Raw genomic sequence first — 21,551 nt, 5'->3', positions numbered from 1 at the left:
CCGGCTCTGCATAGGTATACCCTGTCTGCAAGTCTGTTTATCTGGACAGCACCAGAGCAGAAAATAAGGAAGAAGATAAACAAAAATTTGAACAGTTGAGCGCAGAGCCCATGGTGCAGTGTTCTTATATTTTGTTAGTTTAGGCATGGTTAATTTCGAAAGGTACCTTAAACGTTGCCGTGTATAATGCCTTGCCGATTAAGCTTCCCTCCTATTTATTGCTCTTTCTCCTGTCACATCATGTGCCCTCCGAAAAACGAGGAAGACCTCTTTGTTACCTTCAAGATATACCAAAATGCGTCGTCTAAATTACGCTGTTTGCGATTCGACAAGGTAAACTCATCGTGACAAGATTTTGCCGGCAAACAATCAAAGCAGAAAGAATAACTTCTCTAAAATGTGTGTATCTACAGGTTGGAGTCTTCTTGGTGGCCTTGTACAGGAAAGTAATCGAAACTTTTGAAGGAAGATTCACTGCTGTTTAAGCTCCCGTTATTGAAGGGCAAGATACACCTGTGCTAGCGGCTTGAAAAACCGAATGATCTATATCCGTTGATATAAGTTTTCGCCTATCCTATTCCATTCCTTGTTCTCAGTCACAGCAGATTTTGGAGCTTTTTTACTGGTCACGAATCTCACTTCCAAGTTTCACATGGACACAGTACAAATCGCAGCGCTCCATCCCCAAATTTATTGTAGTGGTTGGGTAGCAACGAGTTTGAGGTGGTGCCTTTCGCAATCTACTATTGCCACATGCTCATCTGTGAACCTCAAAGACACCGAAAATTTCGCATCGCACTGGTATCTTTCTCAATACTGTAAAAACTTCTGAGAGAGATAGGACAGGTGGCAGCTTCAATCATGAGGAAGTGAGCCGGCGCCGTGTCCGCTGCCCCCATTAAACAACCTTAGTATCGTCATTGTCGGCTACTGCGGCACGAGCTAATACTTTTGAAAACCCAGACAGAGAATGGAATATTATTATCTGGCGCAGGCTACTTAACATTCATGAAGAAGGAACACCAAAAAAGGTACAACCTGAACGATTTTCATGTGACCGCGGGCTATGAAACTAACGGCAGTTTACGATATCCCATATATAATCAAGAAAAAGAACTGGACGTGGAAAGGAAATGTAACGCGGAGAGCAGATGTCCGACTGTGGCTTAAGTTTCATGGTGTGAATTTCAAAGGAAGCCAATCTTAGCTGGAGGCAGCGGAGTGTCAGATGGCCGAATATAAGAAATTTTGCGTGGGTTGGCGGCACCTGGCGGAGGACAAGGTGGGTTTGAGTTAAATAAAAAAATAATTTTTCCAGCAGCGGTTATATTTCGGCTGATGATGACTACAAAATGTCTTGGGCATGGGCACTCTGTAGAGATGGGCACTCTAAGGGGATGGGCACTCTATAGAGAAATACGTAGAAATCCACTACCATTGACTTCCATCCACTGTTCTGTCGTTTTAAAATTTGTCTATATCTCTTCAAGTAAAAGGCTAGAGGCATTCTGGGCGCCTTACGATTCTTTCGTATAGTGTCGCCTATAACCTTCACAGCCAGTACAAAACTATTCAAATGTCGTGGTAAAGTGCACTTATTTATGTTGCCCACATGGTGACTATAAAGCTAACTGCCCGACATTAGCCAGTCGGGACCCTATGAAGCGCTACCACCATGGTGCATTGAAAGCATGCAGCATGTGGACTCAGTCAAAGGCACTAGAGCCTCAGCTCTCCCTCATTGCCTGTTGATTACGGCTATAACATTGGATTTTAGCTCCTCAAAGCCCCCCCCCCCCCCCTCCCCACCCCCCCAGATCTCTACGAATTCCTTTTCTTTGCTGGACAGGCGCGTCGTATAGTTGTTGAATACGGCTGAACAAACGACTGAAGAAGAAAATCAAGTTTTTGGTGCAATGCTTTATTAGGGCTATTTATTAAGTGTAATAATGCAGGCTGACGTGCTCGTGTTTTGTTGGAAAGCAGAGTCTAGTGTTCGTTGCACGACACCGGATATATACCAAGCCTGCGTGCATAACGGCTGAAGATTGATTGCCAGCCTTGTGAGAGGCGTTCCAGAAAGCATGCGAACCAAATTATCCGGGCTAATGAGACCCAGAGGCATCTCTTCATCGCTCACACGCCATGGACTGCTTAACGAAGGAATGAAATGTACGAGTAAATGAGTACAGAAGTAGAGAAGGCTAGATGAAGAGAAGAGACGAAAGAGGCAGAAGATTGAGGAGATTTACCATGTCATCATTTGAGGCTGCTCGAAGCGGAAGGCTGTGATAGAGGTTTTCCTACTAGTGTGGGTGGTTTAAAGAAACCTTCATGTTGTATTGCGCCCTGCAGATTACTTCCCGAAGAAATTTCACATGGATGCTTTAACGTAACACTCTATTATGTGGGAAAACTTCACTCCTTGAATTTTTTGCGCCGCCGCGGTGGCTCAGTGGTTATGGCGCCCGGTTGCTGACCCAAAAGACGCGGGTTTGATTCCGGCCGCGGCGGTGGAACTTCGATGGAGGCGAAATTCTAGAGGCCCGTCTACTGTGTGATGTCAGTGCACGTTAAAGAAACCCAGATGGTAGAAATTTCTGGGGCCCTCCACTACGATTTCCCTCATAGCCTGAGTCGCTTTGGGAAGTTAAGGCTCGCAAAACATAAACAAACAATTTTTACTTTTTTGTTCCTCGCGAGTGAGGTCAGCGGCCACAGCTCACACTTCGGCTATTTTAGATGCCTACTTCGCTTGGAGAGACCGACAGACGCCATCGTAATACAACGCTGTACATGTACAGATCTGCCAAATATTAAAGCAAGTTTGCTGAAAAAGCCGCATTGTTGAGTTATTCTAGCAAAGTTGAAAATGACATTAAGTTATTATACGCAAAGAAAAAAAACTAGGTAAAAGGCTGAAATTTAGCGCTTGACAAACATAAGAAGTAATCATGAATACAATACTGAAAGTTCGTCGTCTTTAAGGTTGGAAGGGCATGTACATTTGCAATCTGCATGCATACCCTAATCAGTGCAGTGGGACGGCAAAGATAAGCATGAACAAACTCAAACCCAAACACAAGCGCCGTCTATCTCTTATCTGCTGTGACTGCGCCTGTTTACGTTTAACTCAACTTTCAACGCAAAGCTCGGCCAACATTTCACCCTATTAAAACTTTGCGTTCCGCTAAACTGTAGCACGCATCAGGTTTCCGCATGAATTTTACAAACGCCGACACAGTTTACTTCGAGTAGAGAGGAAGAGAGTGAGGAAGATAAAATAATGGACGAGGAGGAAAGGCAAGGGGTCAACCAGAACATTCCGGTTGGCTACTCTTCACTGGGGTCAGAGAGGAGGTGGTAAAAGGCCCGGCATGAAAAAAGAGGCATGTCAAGAGGCACGAATGTCCACTGAGGATGTGTGTACGGGAACAGCAGAGCCTACCGCGTAGATGCGACAGCCCGAAGAAACAGAACAGTGCTTCCCGGGCTTGAGACCTAACGATCGCTTCTCGTGCCGGCCGAGGCTTTTTTCACCGATGGTGGGCGAGGAATGGAGCGCTCTATTGCACAGTTCATCTAATGTCTTTCGGCGCTCTGTGCAAGATACGCACATAGAAGACCCACCGTACAGCTGACAACACCGATATCACAGTTGACAGCAGCAGTTATTGTAGCGACAAGTGTACATTTATGTTTGTATGTGCATGACGTGCGTGTCAATACTTGTGCGTTAATGTGAGTCTGCGTTCATGCGTGCACGCGTGGGCGCGTGCTCGTTGAAGACGCCGGTTGCGTAAAACTTTATAAAAAGAGAAACCACCTGCACATCTGCCTTCCATAGGTGAACATGTAGCAGGACGGTAAGACTAATGGTTGTCCCCCAAAAAAGCGAGGCCTTCTGCCTTAGTGCTTGAACTGCCTTCCCTGGTTCTCTCTCCTCCTCTTGGCCATTTCAGGCGTCCTCAGCAATAAGCAGGCAGCGTAGGCACGCGTATAACAGTGTCCAGAAACACAATAAAAGCAAACTAATTCATACAGCCACATGTCTTTGTAAGTTTGTGTCCGTCTCTGCAAGCGCATGGTATTTTTCGTCCTACAGGGGCCTTCTCTTATCAGTGACCACGTGATGAAGTATTGCGCCTCAGCATTGCTAACTGAAGAACCAAAAAAAAAAGCTTGGGCTGAGGCTTAGCTAAAGTGTTAAGCCTGGATATCTCGAAGCGAAAAGCTTCGTGGCGATGCTCGTGGTTTAGCTTAAGGTTTCATACATAGGGTTACAATTTGGGTATACCTTTTTAGCTTTTCCAAAACGTGTTGTCTTAGGTATACAAAGCTTGTACAATCGTTATACAAGGCTATTAAAATCTCCAACTCCCACCACTTCTGGGTCTTCTTCTCCTCCTTCCATGGCGAAATGTCAGACGACGGCTGCGGCAGCTGCGGCCACCTGCGCTCCGCGTGACGTCACTCGGTTTCACGGTCAGACGACAGAGTCAGCGCGCGGTGGCTACGACGGCTGCGGCAGCAGCGACCACCTGCACTCCGCGTGACGTCACTCGGTTTCGCGCATGCGCAGCTGTGGCAAATCTGTAGTGTGGCTCACGCGAAGCCCGGTGTTGGTGAGCCTAGTGAAGCTTTTCGCTTCAAAAAACACTCTATAAACCCTTGCACTTTATAAGCGGTAAAAGCGTTTTCGAATAAAAGTCGGAAGTCCGCGCTCTGTGTGCGTACGTGTTTCCTGCCTGTGTCCTCCTTTCGCGCAGTTTAATCACGAATAAACTTGGACTAATTGCTTTTTCGTAGTAATGGGCATTTTGTCTGATGAAGTGTGGAAACTTGCCTATGTTTATTACTTCAAGTCGTACTAAGGAGCACAGAATGTCATAAAGAGATTCATCAGCTGGACCCTCATCAAATTTTTACGCGTAGACAAGGCGGGGGATTACGGTTCTTTTGTCGGCCTAACAGGTGTACGTAGCGTGAACCTCGCACCAAAAATATATAGAAAAAAATATTCCTGCTCTCAAAAACAGCTGGGAGCAAATTAAACGGATTCGTTATAGTGCTCTTCGATTCTCCTCCTTTGGCATTATCTTGTTATCGTCCGCTAGTAGACGGACCCGTGTAGACAGCAAAATTAAAGAGTTCGCTGCCAGCTTTCCTGCGTAGTTTTCTCTTCATTACATCAACCCTCTTCAAGCCTTTCCCGTTTTCTGAGTTGTGCTATGTTTAATGTCTGAGAAATCTACATTAACTTTCTATGAGCGTAGAAAACATTCCTTTGTGACTTCGCAGGCTGACTGAAAAAAATAAATAGGAAAAAACGGGATCATAAAAAAAACCTAAAAGCAAGACGAGGTACTCCCTAAAAGTGGTTTTTCGCGAGCACGTCCATGGCTCCATTTTGTGGTCACGCACCCTGCTCATCTTGCTGCGGTGAGCACGTTCGATGAGCGTGTGGCTCGGCCGACATTTATTTCTTTTAGGACAGGAAGCAGAAAGCTTTTTGCCCGTTTTCCCAACTAGAACAGATTTGTCTCTGCGACTAATCGGAACCCTATTCAAAACGCAATCGTAGAATCCGAACCCTATCCGAAACGCAATCGTGGAATCGGAACCCTTTCCGAAACGCTATAGTGGAAACGGAACCCTATCCGAAACGCATTCGCGACTGCCGCGCACAAATTCCGCTGTGCCTTAAACTATCTCTTTCGAAGAAATTTTGAGTGAATAACTGCACTGTTTTGAATAAAGCCGCTTTTCTTTGTCACAAATAATCAACTCCTAGAGTACGGAATGAAACAGTTTTCAGCAGGAGAAAGGGCACAAACTGACACCGCAGGTGGGCAGCTGGACAAGTGGAAAATCTTGGTGTGGCCCAAACACGACGGCAAAACACGCTGGTTAAAACTTTGGTACATGCCTGCAAGTACAAATCAAACAACGTCATCCGGTGTAGTCGTCCATAATGCGCGGAATGAAGGGAAAAAAGCGTGACATCTTTTCGTGGTATGGGTGCGCCAGCAATGTTTGTTACACAGCACAGGCACTGTTATCCGTTCAAATAATCTCAAAGAGAGGTAAAAAAATCTCAGAATTAATAAATATTGTCTTAGAAAAAATACTGAAAATTTTATAGTTCCCTTCAGAAGCAATATCCATGCCAGCGAAGAGAACACTATGTGATCAACTTGAACTAAACATGCGAAAACTTAAAAAAATAGGCGTGCAGTAAACGCTCTTAGGAGATTTCGAATCCAGAATATTTACTCTTGAGAATCATGCAGAATATATCGTATAAAAGTAATGTCCTTTGGGCCAGTTGGTTAAGATTCATGCAATCCATTATCTCAGTGCGAAAAACTCGAAGCTGAAACTGAAGAAAGGTGCACTCCTGCCCAACACTTGACCAGCTTTCGTGTATGTTCCTTCAGGTTTGGCTGTCATCGCGCGCGGCGATCATTCTACACCCTGCATATGATATAGGGTGGCAACTAAATGCTGCTGAACAAAATATCTTCGGAACATGTATTGCGTTTTAATACTGGAAGCTGCGGCATGACCTTTCAGTTTTTTCAGCAGCGCGTAGAAATACTAGCGCACGATATGCTACACGATGCAGGCAAAATGCAATGCAATACCAACTATAACGAGAGGTTCTCTCATTCAGGCGTAAGCTAGGTGTGTACTCAGTAACTTAGCGGGTTTATATGCATGGGACATGGCGAATTCTTGTGCTACAACAGGCTTGCGATCATCTTTCATTCTTTTTCTGTTAATTTTTATATTGCATAAAGAGAATACGCAACTATTTCCCACTTTAAGTACAATCATCGTTAAAAAACTTTTCCCTATGCATTCATTGCATTCAATGACTGTTCACTTCTTTCACATAAATAAGTCACGCAACTTGTTCATTGTCACATGACCAATTCAGTTCCAGTGGGTTACGTTGCCACTTGATTAACAAAACACATAACCTTCTGAAGTCGGGTCAGATTATGAGAACTATCTTTCACTGTTTATTTTGCTCCATCCATGCATACTTTCTCTCTTGGCAACCCCAGCAGCTCAGGTTGACGACAAGCTCGCGTTAGACTAACTAGAGTTTTACCCGAAGAGCGCAGGCTCTTCGCAGCATCGATCGAATCCGGCACTAATTCACGCCGGGCTTTATTTAGAACGACTAGGCGGAGCTGCCATGGCGAGGAGAAAAGCGTTCGATTCATTCTTTGCTTCACAGCGCTGTTAAGTTTCGAAGATGGGTCCTCACAACGCGCCTGCGAGAGTTACGTCTCGGGGTTTTCGAAACATTCTTTTTTCTTCTGAGAGCCCGTAGAAGCTGGACTGCTAGTATAAAAGGCGAAACAAAACACATATAGCCGTTATTTAACTGCCTTGTTTCGGAGTGCTAAGTAGAGAAAAGGCAGGAAGATGGACTTCTTGACCGCACGAACAAAATGAACAAGAGAGGTGGAACCTCAGAGGGCTTAGCCAATGTTTCAACAAGAGGAGTTCTCTTCGCCTGGGAGAAGCATCCATCGTTGGCAGTGGTTAAATACAGCCTTTGCTCTGAGGAGGAAGGCCTGCTGAGGGGAAGGAGGGCATGATTCAGCAAGAGCGTTAGGATGGGGAGCATGAACTTTACATTCTTGTCGAAGCAGGACGGCCGCTATAGAAGATTAAACCAGTTGACCTGCAGAACTGCGATAAAGAAAACTCCTTCACTGCAGAAAAGAGCGAACGTAGACATGAAATGTATATCCAATCATGGGCAGCTGCGGCGTTCAGAATAACTCCAAGTACAAACTGGGCTGGCTTAGAAAAGCTCCAGGAAATATATGAGTCAGCTCTCCAGGATATTGAATCGATTCGACAGAAGTTTGCTCAAAGATTTGCGGAAATGAAGTGGACCAGTAGGCAGGAAGCCAATGTTAAAGGGATGAAGATTACGTAAAACGCTACAGTTTCCATTTTGTTTTCGCATGTCACTAGCTCTATATACACGGAAATGCTGAAGGATTAAAAATCTGCCTGAGTCATAATTTCATTCAAGACCGTGTTTTCAAAACTGGGTCAAACTTTTGTTAATAGGTCAACATGACCTTTTCAATTGACGCACTGCGCGATTTGTTTCAGTTGAGTCCAGCAAGCAATAATATGACCATAGCATGATTTCCAACGAACACACTGTTGTTTTCAGCCGATTGCAAAATATAAAATGATAATTGTTTTCCTTACTCCCACTTAATAAGACGGTACCGGCACCCAAATAGAACCCTGGAAACCTAAAAACATCACTTCACCCGATTCTACCCTGCCTACGTTACATCAACTTTTCATTCGATTCAATTTATTACCGTAACAAAGCCTGAGTTGCCTGTTCTTCTTTCTCCCATGCATTACCTCTTCTTGGCAAATCTATTTCTTTTCCGTTGCCATAAAAGCGCATTTGTTGTTTTCACCGCCCCTATTCTTTCAGGCTATCCGCCCCCCCCCCCCCCCCCAACCCCTTTCCCTTTCATAGTTCACTGCTATATCTATAGCTACACTTCTCGTTCTCCTCTAAACTTCGGCAGGATTGGCAACTTTGGCAAGATTTTCTCAACTTACGCAAGCATTTGCAAAATACAACAATTGTGTACATTTCTATTCAGGGTTCTCGCTAAGCAGCTCCTAATCTTCTGAGGGTGCCGGCCAAGTGTAGTGCAGTTCATTTTTGGTACCTTGCTAATATCTTTCTTATGGTTCAGACCAGATTTCATCAGTATGCTCACAAAGGTGCACTAAGGCACTAAAAACATTACCTCACTATTTGCCATGAGCAGCCTTTCTGAAACCGTATTCTTGACCATATTCCTACTTTCTTCGCATAACGCAGAGCAAGGGGCGAATAGCCGCAAATATTTCTCTTTTGTCTTCCTTTAAGTACGAGAAATAGCACACAACTGACAAGGAGAGTGCTCATATTAACTTTTGTTGCTACAACGAACCTAGCTAACGACCTCAATCGCTATTTCAGGCGGCGAGGATACAATATCGGATCACTGCGAAGGCGACACGCCGAGTGACGGGGAGAAAGATATTTGATTGAAGAGCACTGCTTATAAAAAAAAAGGAAATTTTTATCACCAGACCGAAATTCTCGCATTCTGCAAAACAAGGCACGTATATATTTGCAGCATTCGCCTAAATCAATGCTAACGAAATTCTGAGGAAGTACCGAGACGACCTAAAGCGATCGACGGAGGTGCTAGCTTACTCGATGCGAGGATACTTACGCTCAGCCCGACGTAGCGCAAAATAGACAACCAGAAAACTGCTTCAGTTCCGAATGATAGTCGATGCTCTTACCAGGTTCAGAAAGGATGCAGAGCAAGATGCCTAAGTAGATTTTGGAAAATGCTCACGAGGTCAACAAAGCAAGAATTTCCATACCAGTGCTCGATATAGCTCGGTTCTCTCTATATTTTGGTTTTTATGTTCAGTTGCGCTACGGCCGGCTTTCCAAAGGATCCATAATCGATACGAACAGACCATCTCGACGGAAATTTCTAACTAGATCAACGCCGTGATATTTTTTCAGTGTTCTTTTCTTTGAATGAGCCAAACATTTCGTAGCGGGGCCTATAAACTGCTGACGCCCGGTCTTCATCTAAACTATTTGTCAATAAACTATAATCATTCCGGTCTCTAATTATTTTCATAGACAGGTTGCGAAAATTTCCTTTACTGCCTGCCTAATTTGAACACTCCTATGCATATTTTACCTCTTGCGTCTGACGCTGCTGATCTGTTTGACGAGAAATGGAAATTACTGTTCAGAATTAGCATATTGTTCTGAGTCGTAGTTCGTCATTTTTATTTTATTTGACCCATTTTCTTGTGGTAAAATGGCAGACATATACTTTTTTTGTTTTTTACTGTCACTAATTGAGGAAACTTGGCTGGTTCTGACTCATACTTTTATTGACTGTCTGAGAGGCAAAACTTTCTTAGCGAAGTAAGTGTTTTGAAAACCACTGTGCTTATCTTTCAGAACAGAGTTGGCGCTGTTGATGCGTCCGAAATGAATTAAGCATGCGGAATTCAAAACTACCGCATCGTTTTTAGTTCCAGTCTGCCTTGAAACTGCGGTTCAAAGTTTCAGATGCTGGAATCTGTGTTAACAAACATACAATGATGTAAACGTTTTTTATTTCACATTAGGCTGGCAAAATTTGCTGCTGAAGGCGGAGGAAAATCTCGTTTCTTTACCATTCTGACCCCCCCCCCCCCTTTATGTTTTTCTTCTCTGGGGTGGTGTGAATCGGACCTGCTTATCTCAATTAAAACGCACCGCCTGTTTAACTAAAATAAAGCACCGGGCTTTCCTCCGATAGCTTCTGTCCATACTGTCTCGTCAGATAAAGAAGCAAGTACTAAAGATGTCAAATCTAGAATGAAAAGAAAGCTTAGCCCGTCAATCCTGCAAGCCATTAGGGATGCAAAATAAGCCAGGTGGTGGTCATGTATTATAAAAATCTCGTAGCTGCTTGACACGACCCAAGACAGGTCTCATCTATCGATTCATAACAATGTTAAGAAACGGAAGCTGAGTACGCTAAGTGCAAGAGGAGGGAAATATTACAGGATTTAAAAAAAAATCACTACCTCTAGACGTGCTTCCGATACTCGTATAGATGGTGTGAGTTTGCTCTTCCACCGAGACCATCTCGCCTATCTGACTCATTGTATACTCATCTCTGACCCGAAATAATTCAAGTAAGAAGGTGGTGACTTCCCGCATTCAATGGGGTTGATGAATCGCTCAACGACTCTGCTCCAACTTGCGACCATTGGTCACTGCAGTGGTACATCGTCGATGGAAGCCTTTTTTATATTTTCTTGTCTTGCTTCACGCATGGGTCAGAAAAATGCTGCTGTTCAGCAGTTGATTCCACCGTGACCGTTGTTCTGTCTGCGTTTGTCGTGTACACTACTTACGTGGATTATAGGTGTAGTGCAGAGTACTATAGTAAAGTCACTGCAGTTATCGCAAAACATTTAAGTAAATGTTCAGTAAATAATTTTGCACTACCAGTTCGGAAGCCCCACCACTTTTCACTTGAGTATTTCCTTCTGCTATATAGATACCTTGCGTTCGAAGGCCTTCAGTAGGAGTTGAGGGGAAAAATATTGAAATCTGGTGAGGTGGCATTTTCTAAAGCCGAAAAATAAGAACTAAAGAATATATAATAAATAATTTTAGAAGTATTAATTGTGACATACGACCGCAAACTTGCCTCGCTCAGAGATGCCTACAAGAGATGTTTCTACTTTTTAAAGTGTACCTCGCGGGATTAAATTCTGATTTATGTTGAAAGACGTTTTTTTCCACTCGAGCCCCGCTGAGCATAGGCAACATTTGATCTATCTTTTGAACTCCAATAAGGCGCTCAGTGTTATAGTTCAACGCATGGTGAGCGTACCATTCTCTAAGAGAAGCGAAGATCGTAATTAACTTAGGCGTTTCATAGCTTGGTACAAGATTATTAAATAGCTGTTAACTTTTGGAGAGACATAATTGCCTATTTTTAAAGAAGGGCCATATCCCATGAGAGATATCAAGAAAGGTATTGCTTTTCTTTCTATGTTCAGCGTCATTGTACTATAAGCGGCTCGGGATTCAGCACAGTGTCGGCTTTGGTGTTTAGCAGGCGCTTTGCGAGCGCGTCCAAATTTTAAGTTAACCGGGGAACTTTAGGAAAGCTGTTTCTTTAAAGTCCTCGACAGCACCATTTTAAACGTTTGCTCAGGAACCTAAACTTGCAAAGTTCTCAAAGAAAGAGATCTATTCTTCGTGTCTGAATATACTTGCTCGAACTTAAGTGCATCTCTCTACGCGTACGGCTTCAGGACTGCCAAGCACGGCCATTTACGAGCAGCTTCTATGTTTTCTGCTCCTTTTTTGGTTACTAACACCTCACTTGCGTGAAAAGTGAGTTCGCTAGGCTGAGTGCAACGCCACATCAACGCAGAGAAGGGTCATTCATTGCGCCTTCCACGACCAGGCAGCGTTAATATCAGTTAGCTCCTCCCTGTTCCTAAGTCCGAGATCGTTCCAGAAGCATTAAGGCTTTTATGGCTTGGATGCTCTTGATATGTCAGGCAAGGAAACAATATGGCTACGGTGGTATGTGGTATCCTCGAATTTAACGTCCCAAACCGACACAGTGGCTAATGGGGATGCCGTAATGAGCGCTCCCGATTTATTAAGGCCACCTGGGGTATATAACCACGAGGTGAAGCCGAACACGACATGGACCCCGTGACCGGGGTTAGCCGCCGTGACCTCGGACTTCGCATCTCAGCACCACAAAACAAAAAAAAGAGGTTGAGCTGATGGTTATTATTTATTCCACATCCGGAAACACAAGTGGCTTTAGCATTATCACGTCAAAGATCCTTGGTCGTTCATTTGTGCTGCTTCGCATGTGCACGCTACTCCATGGAGCTAATCCACTCCATGCAGCTAATCCACTCCATGCAGCTAATCCACTCCATGCACTCCACTTCATTATTTATTTATTTATTTCAAATACTTTCCAGGCCCGAAGGCATTACAGAAAGGAGTGGTAATGGTCATAACATAAACAGTGCATATTATACATTATTATCTTACAAAGCGGCAGAAAATACAGTGATCTTGAAATTGTTAATGTCAGAAATGGCAGCGATGGAGGAAGGAAGGTCGTGCCAGTCTGCGCTAGTTTTGGGAATAAATGAATTATGACACACTTTCGTTCTGAAAAATGGAAAAGCAACTTGCGCATGCATATCCTTGCATGCATATACTTGCAACTTGCGCATGCATATCCTTGCGCATGCGCCAGCATGCCTGGCGAAACCTTCGAAGTTTAGCTGGATGCGTTACAAATTTAGCCTGCCACGTATTCGTATCATGGCATTTTCTTTTTCAAGTGTTTCCGTGAAAATGCAACCTTCATCACCCCCCTCAACCCCGACATGATACCTCGGGACCACGGCCACATACTTACAGATTCCTAGCACGTAGTGCCGCAAGGCCAACCGCCTCAATACCGCATTGAACCGCGCTTATTTAACAAAAAAGGCAATGGCTGGAAAGACGCATTATTTACCTCACTCTGAATGCACGTGGCATACTGTTGGGCCTGGCTAAGAACATATTCTCGTTTCACAACTGGGGTCTGGGGTCGACAACTGTGGTCTGTTGTGAAGAAGTTGGCACGATTACTAGATGCCGCGGAGGAATGTCGGGAAGGTTAACCGGGATAAGGCATCGGTTTGCTGTCCTGCACTGGAGGAAGGGATGAGGAGATATAAAAGTCAAAGAGAAAAGGGAGCTAAGTATAGAAAGTATGTAACTAAGCACTCAGTGGGCGGCGAAGTTAAGCCTATCGAACAGGCGCGGAGACCTTAATAGAAGGAGCAGTGCCTGCAAGGCCTTCAAATTCCGCAATATCTGCGGTTCAAGTCCAAGTATCTTAACCTCCTTTCACGGGAGGGAACTTATATAGTTCGGTGCATGTCTCTGCGATTGTCCTTTGGCTCTAAATGCAGTGTATGCACGGAAAACATATGCCATAGTATCGTCACACATACAGCGAATGCAAGGCAATCAGCTATACTCATTACAAAGTGGTATTTGGTGTTTATTCTTCTATCCGCGAATTTGCTTGCTTAGCTGATTTTGAAAATATGAAGAATATGTGCATTCTCTATTTTCTCCCCTTTGAGTAAAAAACTTGGTGCAAGCTGCTGCCTGCGCTGAGCTTTTTCTTTCCCTTTATAGATCGGACTGGCGACACTGCGGGTCTACTAAAGCAATACGTTTTGGCTTACTATCGACGTAGAGTTTTCTCAACATTCTAGAATAGAGGAATGATGGCTGATTTACAGGTGGTTTTTGTTGTTTCCTAAAGACTCCCAAGACCCCGCTTCCACTTTTTTTTTGTCGCGTTGACGCAAGAGCATCGACGCCTACACTGATGCGCCTAGTCGCAAGTTCCCGACAGCCTTATTGCATGTAAACAGAAAGGGCACTGTTTTAGCCGAAAATTGTTCAGTTGCGCTTGAAAAGTGTTCTAAACCACTAACTTCATTTGCCTGCCTCATTGCATTTCCTCATTGAATTGCATTGCATTGCCACGCCCTATTGCATGCATAATCCTTAGAGTACGTTTAAACGTCGCCTTCACGCACAAATACTTACAATTAATAGGACAAGCGGACTACACGGACTGCACCACATGTGGCGTGATAGACACTATAGAATGTGTTTGTGTGTTGAGTGGGTTTAATGGCGCATAAGCGACTAAGGCTATCATGCGCCAAGCTCAAGGTATAAAGAGACTATACAACATATGTTTTAGTGGCGTGTCCTGCATATGCACGTGAAAGACTCATGCTCGCATCTACTTTGAAGTATATAGACACAAGGCCCCTCTCGGAGGATTTGATCCTCGGCGCTTGGCCAGATAGTTCGAAAACTATGCAGGCAACGCTAGCGCTCTCACGCTTTTTAAGCGACACGGGGCTTGCCTCATGTTTGTGATGTAAGAAAGTGTGGCTTGTTTATAAATTTTTTTTCATCTGCCTCCTCCCTTCATCATCATCTCCCATCGTGACCGTCTTTTCTTCTCCTCTTCCGTTCCCCAGTGCAGAGTAGCAGGCCAGATATTTATTTTTCAGGCCAACCTCTCTGCCTTTCCCGTCCATAAATTCCCCCTCTCTCTCTCTGATCTTATGCCCCGTACAACTCCTTAGGGTGAATCGGATCAAGAGTATCTGGAAATAAATACAGTACGGCCGTGCCACACAAACGTTCCTCCATACATTTGAGGAGCAGCAAGAGTGCATGCATTACGCTGAACCAATACCCTTAGACACCCTAGGAGGTGTTCACAAAATTCATTAGAGAAAAACTTCACTAAGAAGGGCAGGATCCCGATTGTCGCGCTTGGGGTGCAGCCTGTACGCTGTCCTGTCAAATCTCTTCGAGGAATAGAAGGATACATTCAAATAGAATCGAGCATTTTGACCAATGGCGGAATAAGCTTGGCAGCAGGTCCGACGCTACAACAACATATATTACTAAGCAGGGCTCAGTGCCATTTTTCTAACCGTTACACACACCACAAAAGCGCATTTCTTATACGCATTTACAAAAGCACACTGTCCCAAGGAAAATGAATAATAAAATCTAGCCTTTCAGTATAGGAAGAAGAATAAGCAAAAACTACTTCCTATGCAGCTCATTTTCAGTCTCAAAGCACGTCTCACATTGTTTTTCATGGCAAGACAAATCGAGTATGCATATTTACTTTAAACATTCATAAAAACATGCGCGTCCTAAAGCAACCATTCGGAAGAATGTCTTTCAACAACGTTGTGACTTCTGTGGTCGGCCGCAGCATGCTTAGAATGGGCGCCCTACTATTTTCTTTTATATGACGAACTTGTTCGTCATTCTTTAAGGAATAATGATGATGATGATGATGAATTTTTATGGCGAAAGGGCATCTGAGGCCAAATAGCGCCATGGCACAAGATATTTTTGATTTCTCAAGGTGGGGTCAAAGACCCATTTTCCCAAGCATTTTACGCTAAATAAGCCGAGCACCAGACCAGGGAGAAGCTTCTACCCATTGTATCACCGGTGGGTACCCGGCGGCACTGGGGATCGAACCCCGAACTTCCCTCATGCGAGGTGGATGCTCAACCACTCGGCCACCACTGCAGTCCAAAGGAAAAATGGGTAAAGAACCTACAACAAAAGGCAAATTGCGCGCAACAGCAATATTTACGAATGTTAAATTTCAGTTCAGCAAGTTCACTGGGAAACATTTCGCTCGAGTTTCGAGTCCTGTTGTGTCATTTGCTGCTGCAATAACCTAATTTTTTGCGTAACTACGCAGGCTGCTCAAGCTATTCAATGCAACTAGCGCATTGTTTACGACGGCAATGCAAACAAAAGCATAAGAAAGAGGTCAGATGAACATGATCCTCTGTTTTCCTGGGGCAGTTTATAACTTTGACCTTTTCGAACCCTTATTCCTCTCATGCACCTGTGCGCAGGGTTCTCGCACTGCAGTTTCTTTGGTTGTGCATCCTGTCCCTTTCTCCACGTATTACTTCCCCGGCGCAACAGTACCTTCTTTCATTAACGGAACCGCTCGAGTGGAAAAAACGAAACAGACAATAGAGAGCCTTTTCGTTAATTAATTAGTGGGTTGTGGGCACTCTGTCGTGCAAGATGTTTAATGATGCCGCTTGTGCTCGGCAATGTCGCGCAAACATTCGATAAGCACGTAAGAACAAGCATTAATCTGGCTTAGTTTTCCGTTATTTTTTTTTTGCGAGGCTCCCTTAGATCTCACTTACTTGGGGCCTGGCTCTTGACATAAACAGAGCCAAAAACACGCTATGTCTGGAAGAAATTGTGACTAATTACTTAGCTCTTCGACATATCACTCCATCTCCTGTGGCCTGCTGCGAGCATGGTGGCGTGTCAAGTTGAATGCGGACATTCCGCGGCACAGTCACACTGACATTCCAGATCCAGATGAAGAACGACCCATGAAATGGCGCACGTGGTGACGCAGTTCCGGTTGAAATTTGGGCTTGATGAGAGGGAAAGGCACAATCCATTGCGCTTTCGTAAGACGACGCAACGCCCAGTCCATCCCGCCTAGTTCTGTGTCTGGGTGTGACTTTATATATTTCGGTTTATTTTTACGTTTTGTTGTCCCCCTCACGAGCAGACGTTCACGAGCAGACGTAAGCACCTTTTTCGTTCTTCTCTGCCTGCTGCAATTATTAACAGCAGGCACGCAACCTTTCCTGTTTTCTTAAAACTGTCGATATGATCTATTCATTCCCCATTTAAATCTACCACCCACTACCTCAAAAGAACCTACTTACTGAGAGTGTTATCGTTGCAGCTAGATGCTGCCAACTATCGACGTGTGAGTCACTCAGACTGGTAAACAGGTATATTCTTCAAAGGCTTGGTGTGTCCTAAACATGACGTTTTTTTTTCCCCGTTTGCTTCTTCTGTGTTCGGGATATCATTCCTTGTGTCTTCTGCCTGCCTGAGGGTTCCTCTCAATTTCGAGCTGACTATATTCTCCGCAATCACGCTTTTAAATGACTGCATCCCGCGCATGATGGGTACTTAGGTGTACCCTTATGCAGTAAAAGATCGTTCGCGGCACTTGAAAAACTTCATACATGAAAGTGCGCAAGCTTCCAAAGAAGCCAGGTACGGGTGTTCAATGTATTGTTCTGTAATTATAGTATAGTTCTAGGAATGATGTTTGTTTTCTGTTTTTCTGAAGCCGCTCTACCTGGCACGATTGCTTGGTTCTATATCTGTGACGCCATAATCTAAACAGGTAATTAGTGTGAGTACGGCTAGGCAGACCTTTGATCAAATGCTTTCCCCATTACGCACTCATGCACGTGCTTCATGGAGTGTTCTTTGCTTGAGAATCGTTACAGGTTACGGTCGCGCACGTTGTAAATGCATGCCATCGACGCAGGGCAGTCGTTTGAACAAATATTGTGGCCTTTTTTTCAAAAAGGAAAAAAAAAATGATGAGGCAAAAGGCAATACCACCGCATACCTGCCAATTCTTGGCATGGCGCAGCTGTTGAAATCGGGGAATATTGTTGTTATGTTGGGTTCTGTGTCGAGTAAGCAGCTTCGGCTATCAGGGTCCAAGGGCGATGTTAAGAGTGTAAGCTTGCAGCAGTAAAGCAATTGAAATGCTCAAAGTTACAGTTTTTCGAAGACATTAGCGTATTCTAGGAATCTAAAGACTCATTATAGGTCAACTAATACATTTTTGTCAAAGAACAATCTGGCATACCAAAGATCTATTGCTTCTAATATCCAGTCAAGTGCTTGTTTGGTACACTTTCTAATTTATAGAACGTAATTAGAATAAAATTTATAGTGGCTATGACTGACAATGCTTCACAGGAATGTTAATCTTCTCATTAGTGAAAATTTGTGCGTTATGCGTGTTCTATACGAAGGCGGTACAAAATCAATTCGATGAAACGTTCCGGAAGTTTGTATAATTCACCTTGAGTCGGCTTTACTAAGTGAATTTTGTTGTGCCTTTAGTGTGCATATCTACACGAAAATATTTCTTTCAGAAATAAATTCAAAAAACGCCAACTACGGCGGTTCTTGCGCGGAACGTGACCCTTAACGCTTTCGTATAAAAACCGAAAAGTTTTTTTGGTCGCCGCGTTGAAGGGGACGCGCGATCGTAAGACAACTCCAAGCTCCTCGAAACGCGTCTAGAATGGTGTGCACTAATCTGGGTAGGCGTTATGAGAAGTAATTAGTAAAGGTGTCATTGCCGTACGTGTTATAGTCACCACAGCCATCCGTGTTATAGGTGCTACTTGTACTGTAACGTTGATGGAAGCAAAAAACGAAGGAATAAAAATGACCAGACACATAAAAAACCGGGCAACGTTTACGTCGGCACTTGTTGAGATTCACAGCTAATAAGAACGCAAAAAACAAAAAACAAAGGGAAAGGAAAAAGGCGGAGAGAGGACCAGCGCCTTTCTTCGTCTCCTTTTTGCTTTGTTCTTTTTTTTCGAAACGAACCGCTACCAACTAGCCGACCTCAACATTCTTGTTGTGATTCCTAGGCAGGTTCTCAGATTCGCAAGGAAAAAATGAAAATAGCTCCGCCATTTAAGAGTTGTCTTCTATGAGTGCTCTTAAATTCACTGTTTAGCACAGCAGCAACAGAATTCCTATATCGTCATTTTCGGAAGGTATGCATTAAAACCGGACACAGAAAGGACACGCGAGTCCTTATATGCGTTCTGCAGATCTCTTTTTCTCCCATGTTGCTTGGTTCTCTATATGCAGTCCTAATACTTACCTTCCATCGATATTATTGTTTTTTATTAAAGGGACAGTAGGCGGAAGCGTTGCGAAAGTTGAACATTTAAAATTTCCTTGAATTATACCGCACAGGGGACTGAGATTTCGCTACCTGTTTTTTTTTACATATTTTTAAACGGGCAAGTGAAATTGCCATAAATGCCCCGAACGGCCTGAATTATTCGGGCGCGAAGCGCACCTCTTCACGGAAGCGGATTAGGTATGCATCTCTGCTTGATCTTTTTTTTTTTTTTTGAAGCGCTATATCATTAAGCTGCAGCCCATATGGAAGCTAGTACGCTACATGCCACTCGAAGTATTCCCTGGATTTTCTTATCGTTTTCAGTTTTTTTTTTCTACTTTGAAGTGAGTAAGATTTTTGAGAGTACGATACTAGTTGGTTCCAGCTCAGTTCTAGGGCTCTTTTTCTCGTGAAATTCCGTGCTGTACGTCATTACCTATGCAGTCTGGGATTGTAGTATTGTTTTTGTGTTTGTAAATTTTGTCTAAGATTCGCCATGGCGGAAATTCTGGGGAGTCCTAGTCGGAGCTAAATTAGGTTTAATAGGACTCAAAGTTCACGAGTTGTCTCTCCCAGTTTGAATAAAATAGGGAGTTTTGTTTTTCATCTTATTAAAAGGAATTCAATAAAACTTCGATCTATAGCATTCGCACGAGAGCCGCGTTACAGAGAACTGTTCACATTTCCTTCTCTTTTTATTTCTTGTTCTTCAGACTGTTCTTAAAAGACTGTCTTCGTTTGCACTGTTCTAGCAGCAACAGCAATATTTATGCAGGAATGATACCTTGTTTTACATGAAAGAACCTCATGTTATTTCGAAAAACTTGCGAATGTTCTGGCTAAATACTTCGTTCTTCGCAATCTGCTGCAGTGCAATTATTAAAAACTGGAAAGGAACAGTCAGGAAGTGTAACATTTACCGTGATGTGTATGTTCATTTCATTCAAATCAGTTAACTAACCACCTAACTAAATTAGTACTGATCTGCTCTGCAAATAATCAACTTGTTGCCTGCTTACGTGGAATGTGCTAGGCGTTACGTGGAATGTGCTAGAAACATTGTTTTCCTGCTTTTCTCGTTGACTTCAAGGACGGCTTCATTTATATTGAACTTGCGTTGCTTTCAGTGTAGCGTATTCTTGCCATTTTTTTTCTCTATCCTGTGCTGCCCGAATTAGCCGGAAAAATGAGTAGAATGGGGGGTTTTGGGAGGTACCTCAAGGACACGTACCCTCCTAGTTTAATCACACAGCGCAATATTTGCCTTCACAAGCATTGCTCAATGAACACATATTTTAATATACTCTTCAAATGTGAACCAGATTCTCTGTGCATACGAAATGAGATGAGCCAACGAGCATGAACAAGCCGACAAAATGCCCGACAAAATAAGAAGGCACTTCACACAAAAAATGCCACGGTTTATTCATGTACAGTGTGTTGCACAGAGCCGACTAAGACAATGGCGTCGAGACAGAGACGAGACGAGTGAGCGGTCGGTAAACTTGTATTCAGAACAACGAAATAATCGGTTCCCTGCTTCTACGAGATCGATGTGTGCCAGATTGGTGTTCTAGTACAGAATGCCAGATTTATAAAAGTATCGTTTTGCTGCACGCTGCTCATTTGCACCTAACTGCATCTAGTCTCCTGTAATTCCTTTTACACACAGCCAGATTTTGAAGCATTTATTTTTGCGTTGATCCAGGTTTTGAGCTTGAGGTTTTTTTTTTGTTATGGGGGAAAAAAACGCTAAGGCGCCCGTGTGCTGTGCGATGTCAGTGCACGTTAAAGATCCCCAGGTGGTCGAAATTATTCCGGAGCCCTCCACTACGGCACCTATCTCTTCCTTTCTTCTTTTACTCCCTCCTTTATCCCTTCCCTTAAGGCGCCGTTCAGGTGTCCAACGATATATGAGACAGATACTGTGCCATTTCCTTTCCCCCAAAAAACCAATTATTATTATTATTGAGGTTTTGAGTTTGAGGTTTTCAGCTTCACTAAACGATGCCGAATGGTAGTTCCCAACTTGAGTAGTGCTTCTACGGCTAAATGAAAATGAAAATTAATTTTTTGAGGAAAGGAAATGGCACAGTAACTGTCTCACATATCTTGGCGGACACCCGAACCGCGCCTCAAGGGAAGGAATAAAAGAGGGAGTGAAAGAATAAGGGAAGAAAGAGGTGTTCTTGCGATCGTCTCCGGAATAATTTTGACCACCTGGGGATCTTGAACGTGCAATGACATCGCACAGCAAGGGCGCCTTTTGCGTTTCGGCCTTAGCATCCAAGCGTCATAGCTACAACGCTACGACGGTGACTGTTAGAAACAATGGTGCGCGGAAAAACGTTCCCATGGATGTCACTTTGAATAGAGCAATTCTTCCTAACTTTAGCCCTTTGATTTGCTTTTTTTCTTGTGATTTGTTCGATACGGATGCCTGCATGGCGCTTCCAAGTCATTGCTTAACAGCAGCAAACACATCTCCCCACTTTATCCCACTGTTGTATCTCCATTAGGATTTCACAACGCAGTATCTCCTGAGTTGTGCATTCTGCTTTCAGTGGGTGGTAGCAGCAGCGT

This window comes from Amblyomma americanum, chromosome 10 (assembly GCF_052857255.1).
Source record: "Amblyomma americanum isolate KBUSLIRL-KWMA chromosome 10, ASM5285725v1, whole genome shotgun sequence".
NCBI classification, from domain to species: Eukaryota; Metazoa; Arthropoda; class Arachnida; order Ixodida; family Ixodidae; genus Amblyomma; species Amblyomma americanum.
This window is presented reverse-complemented; position numbering follows the sequence as displayed.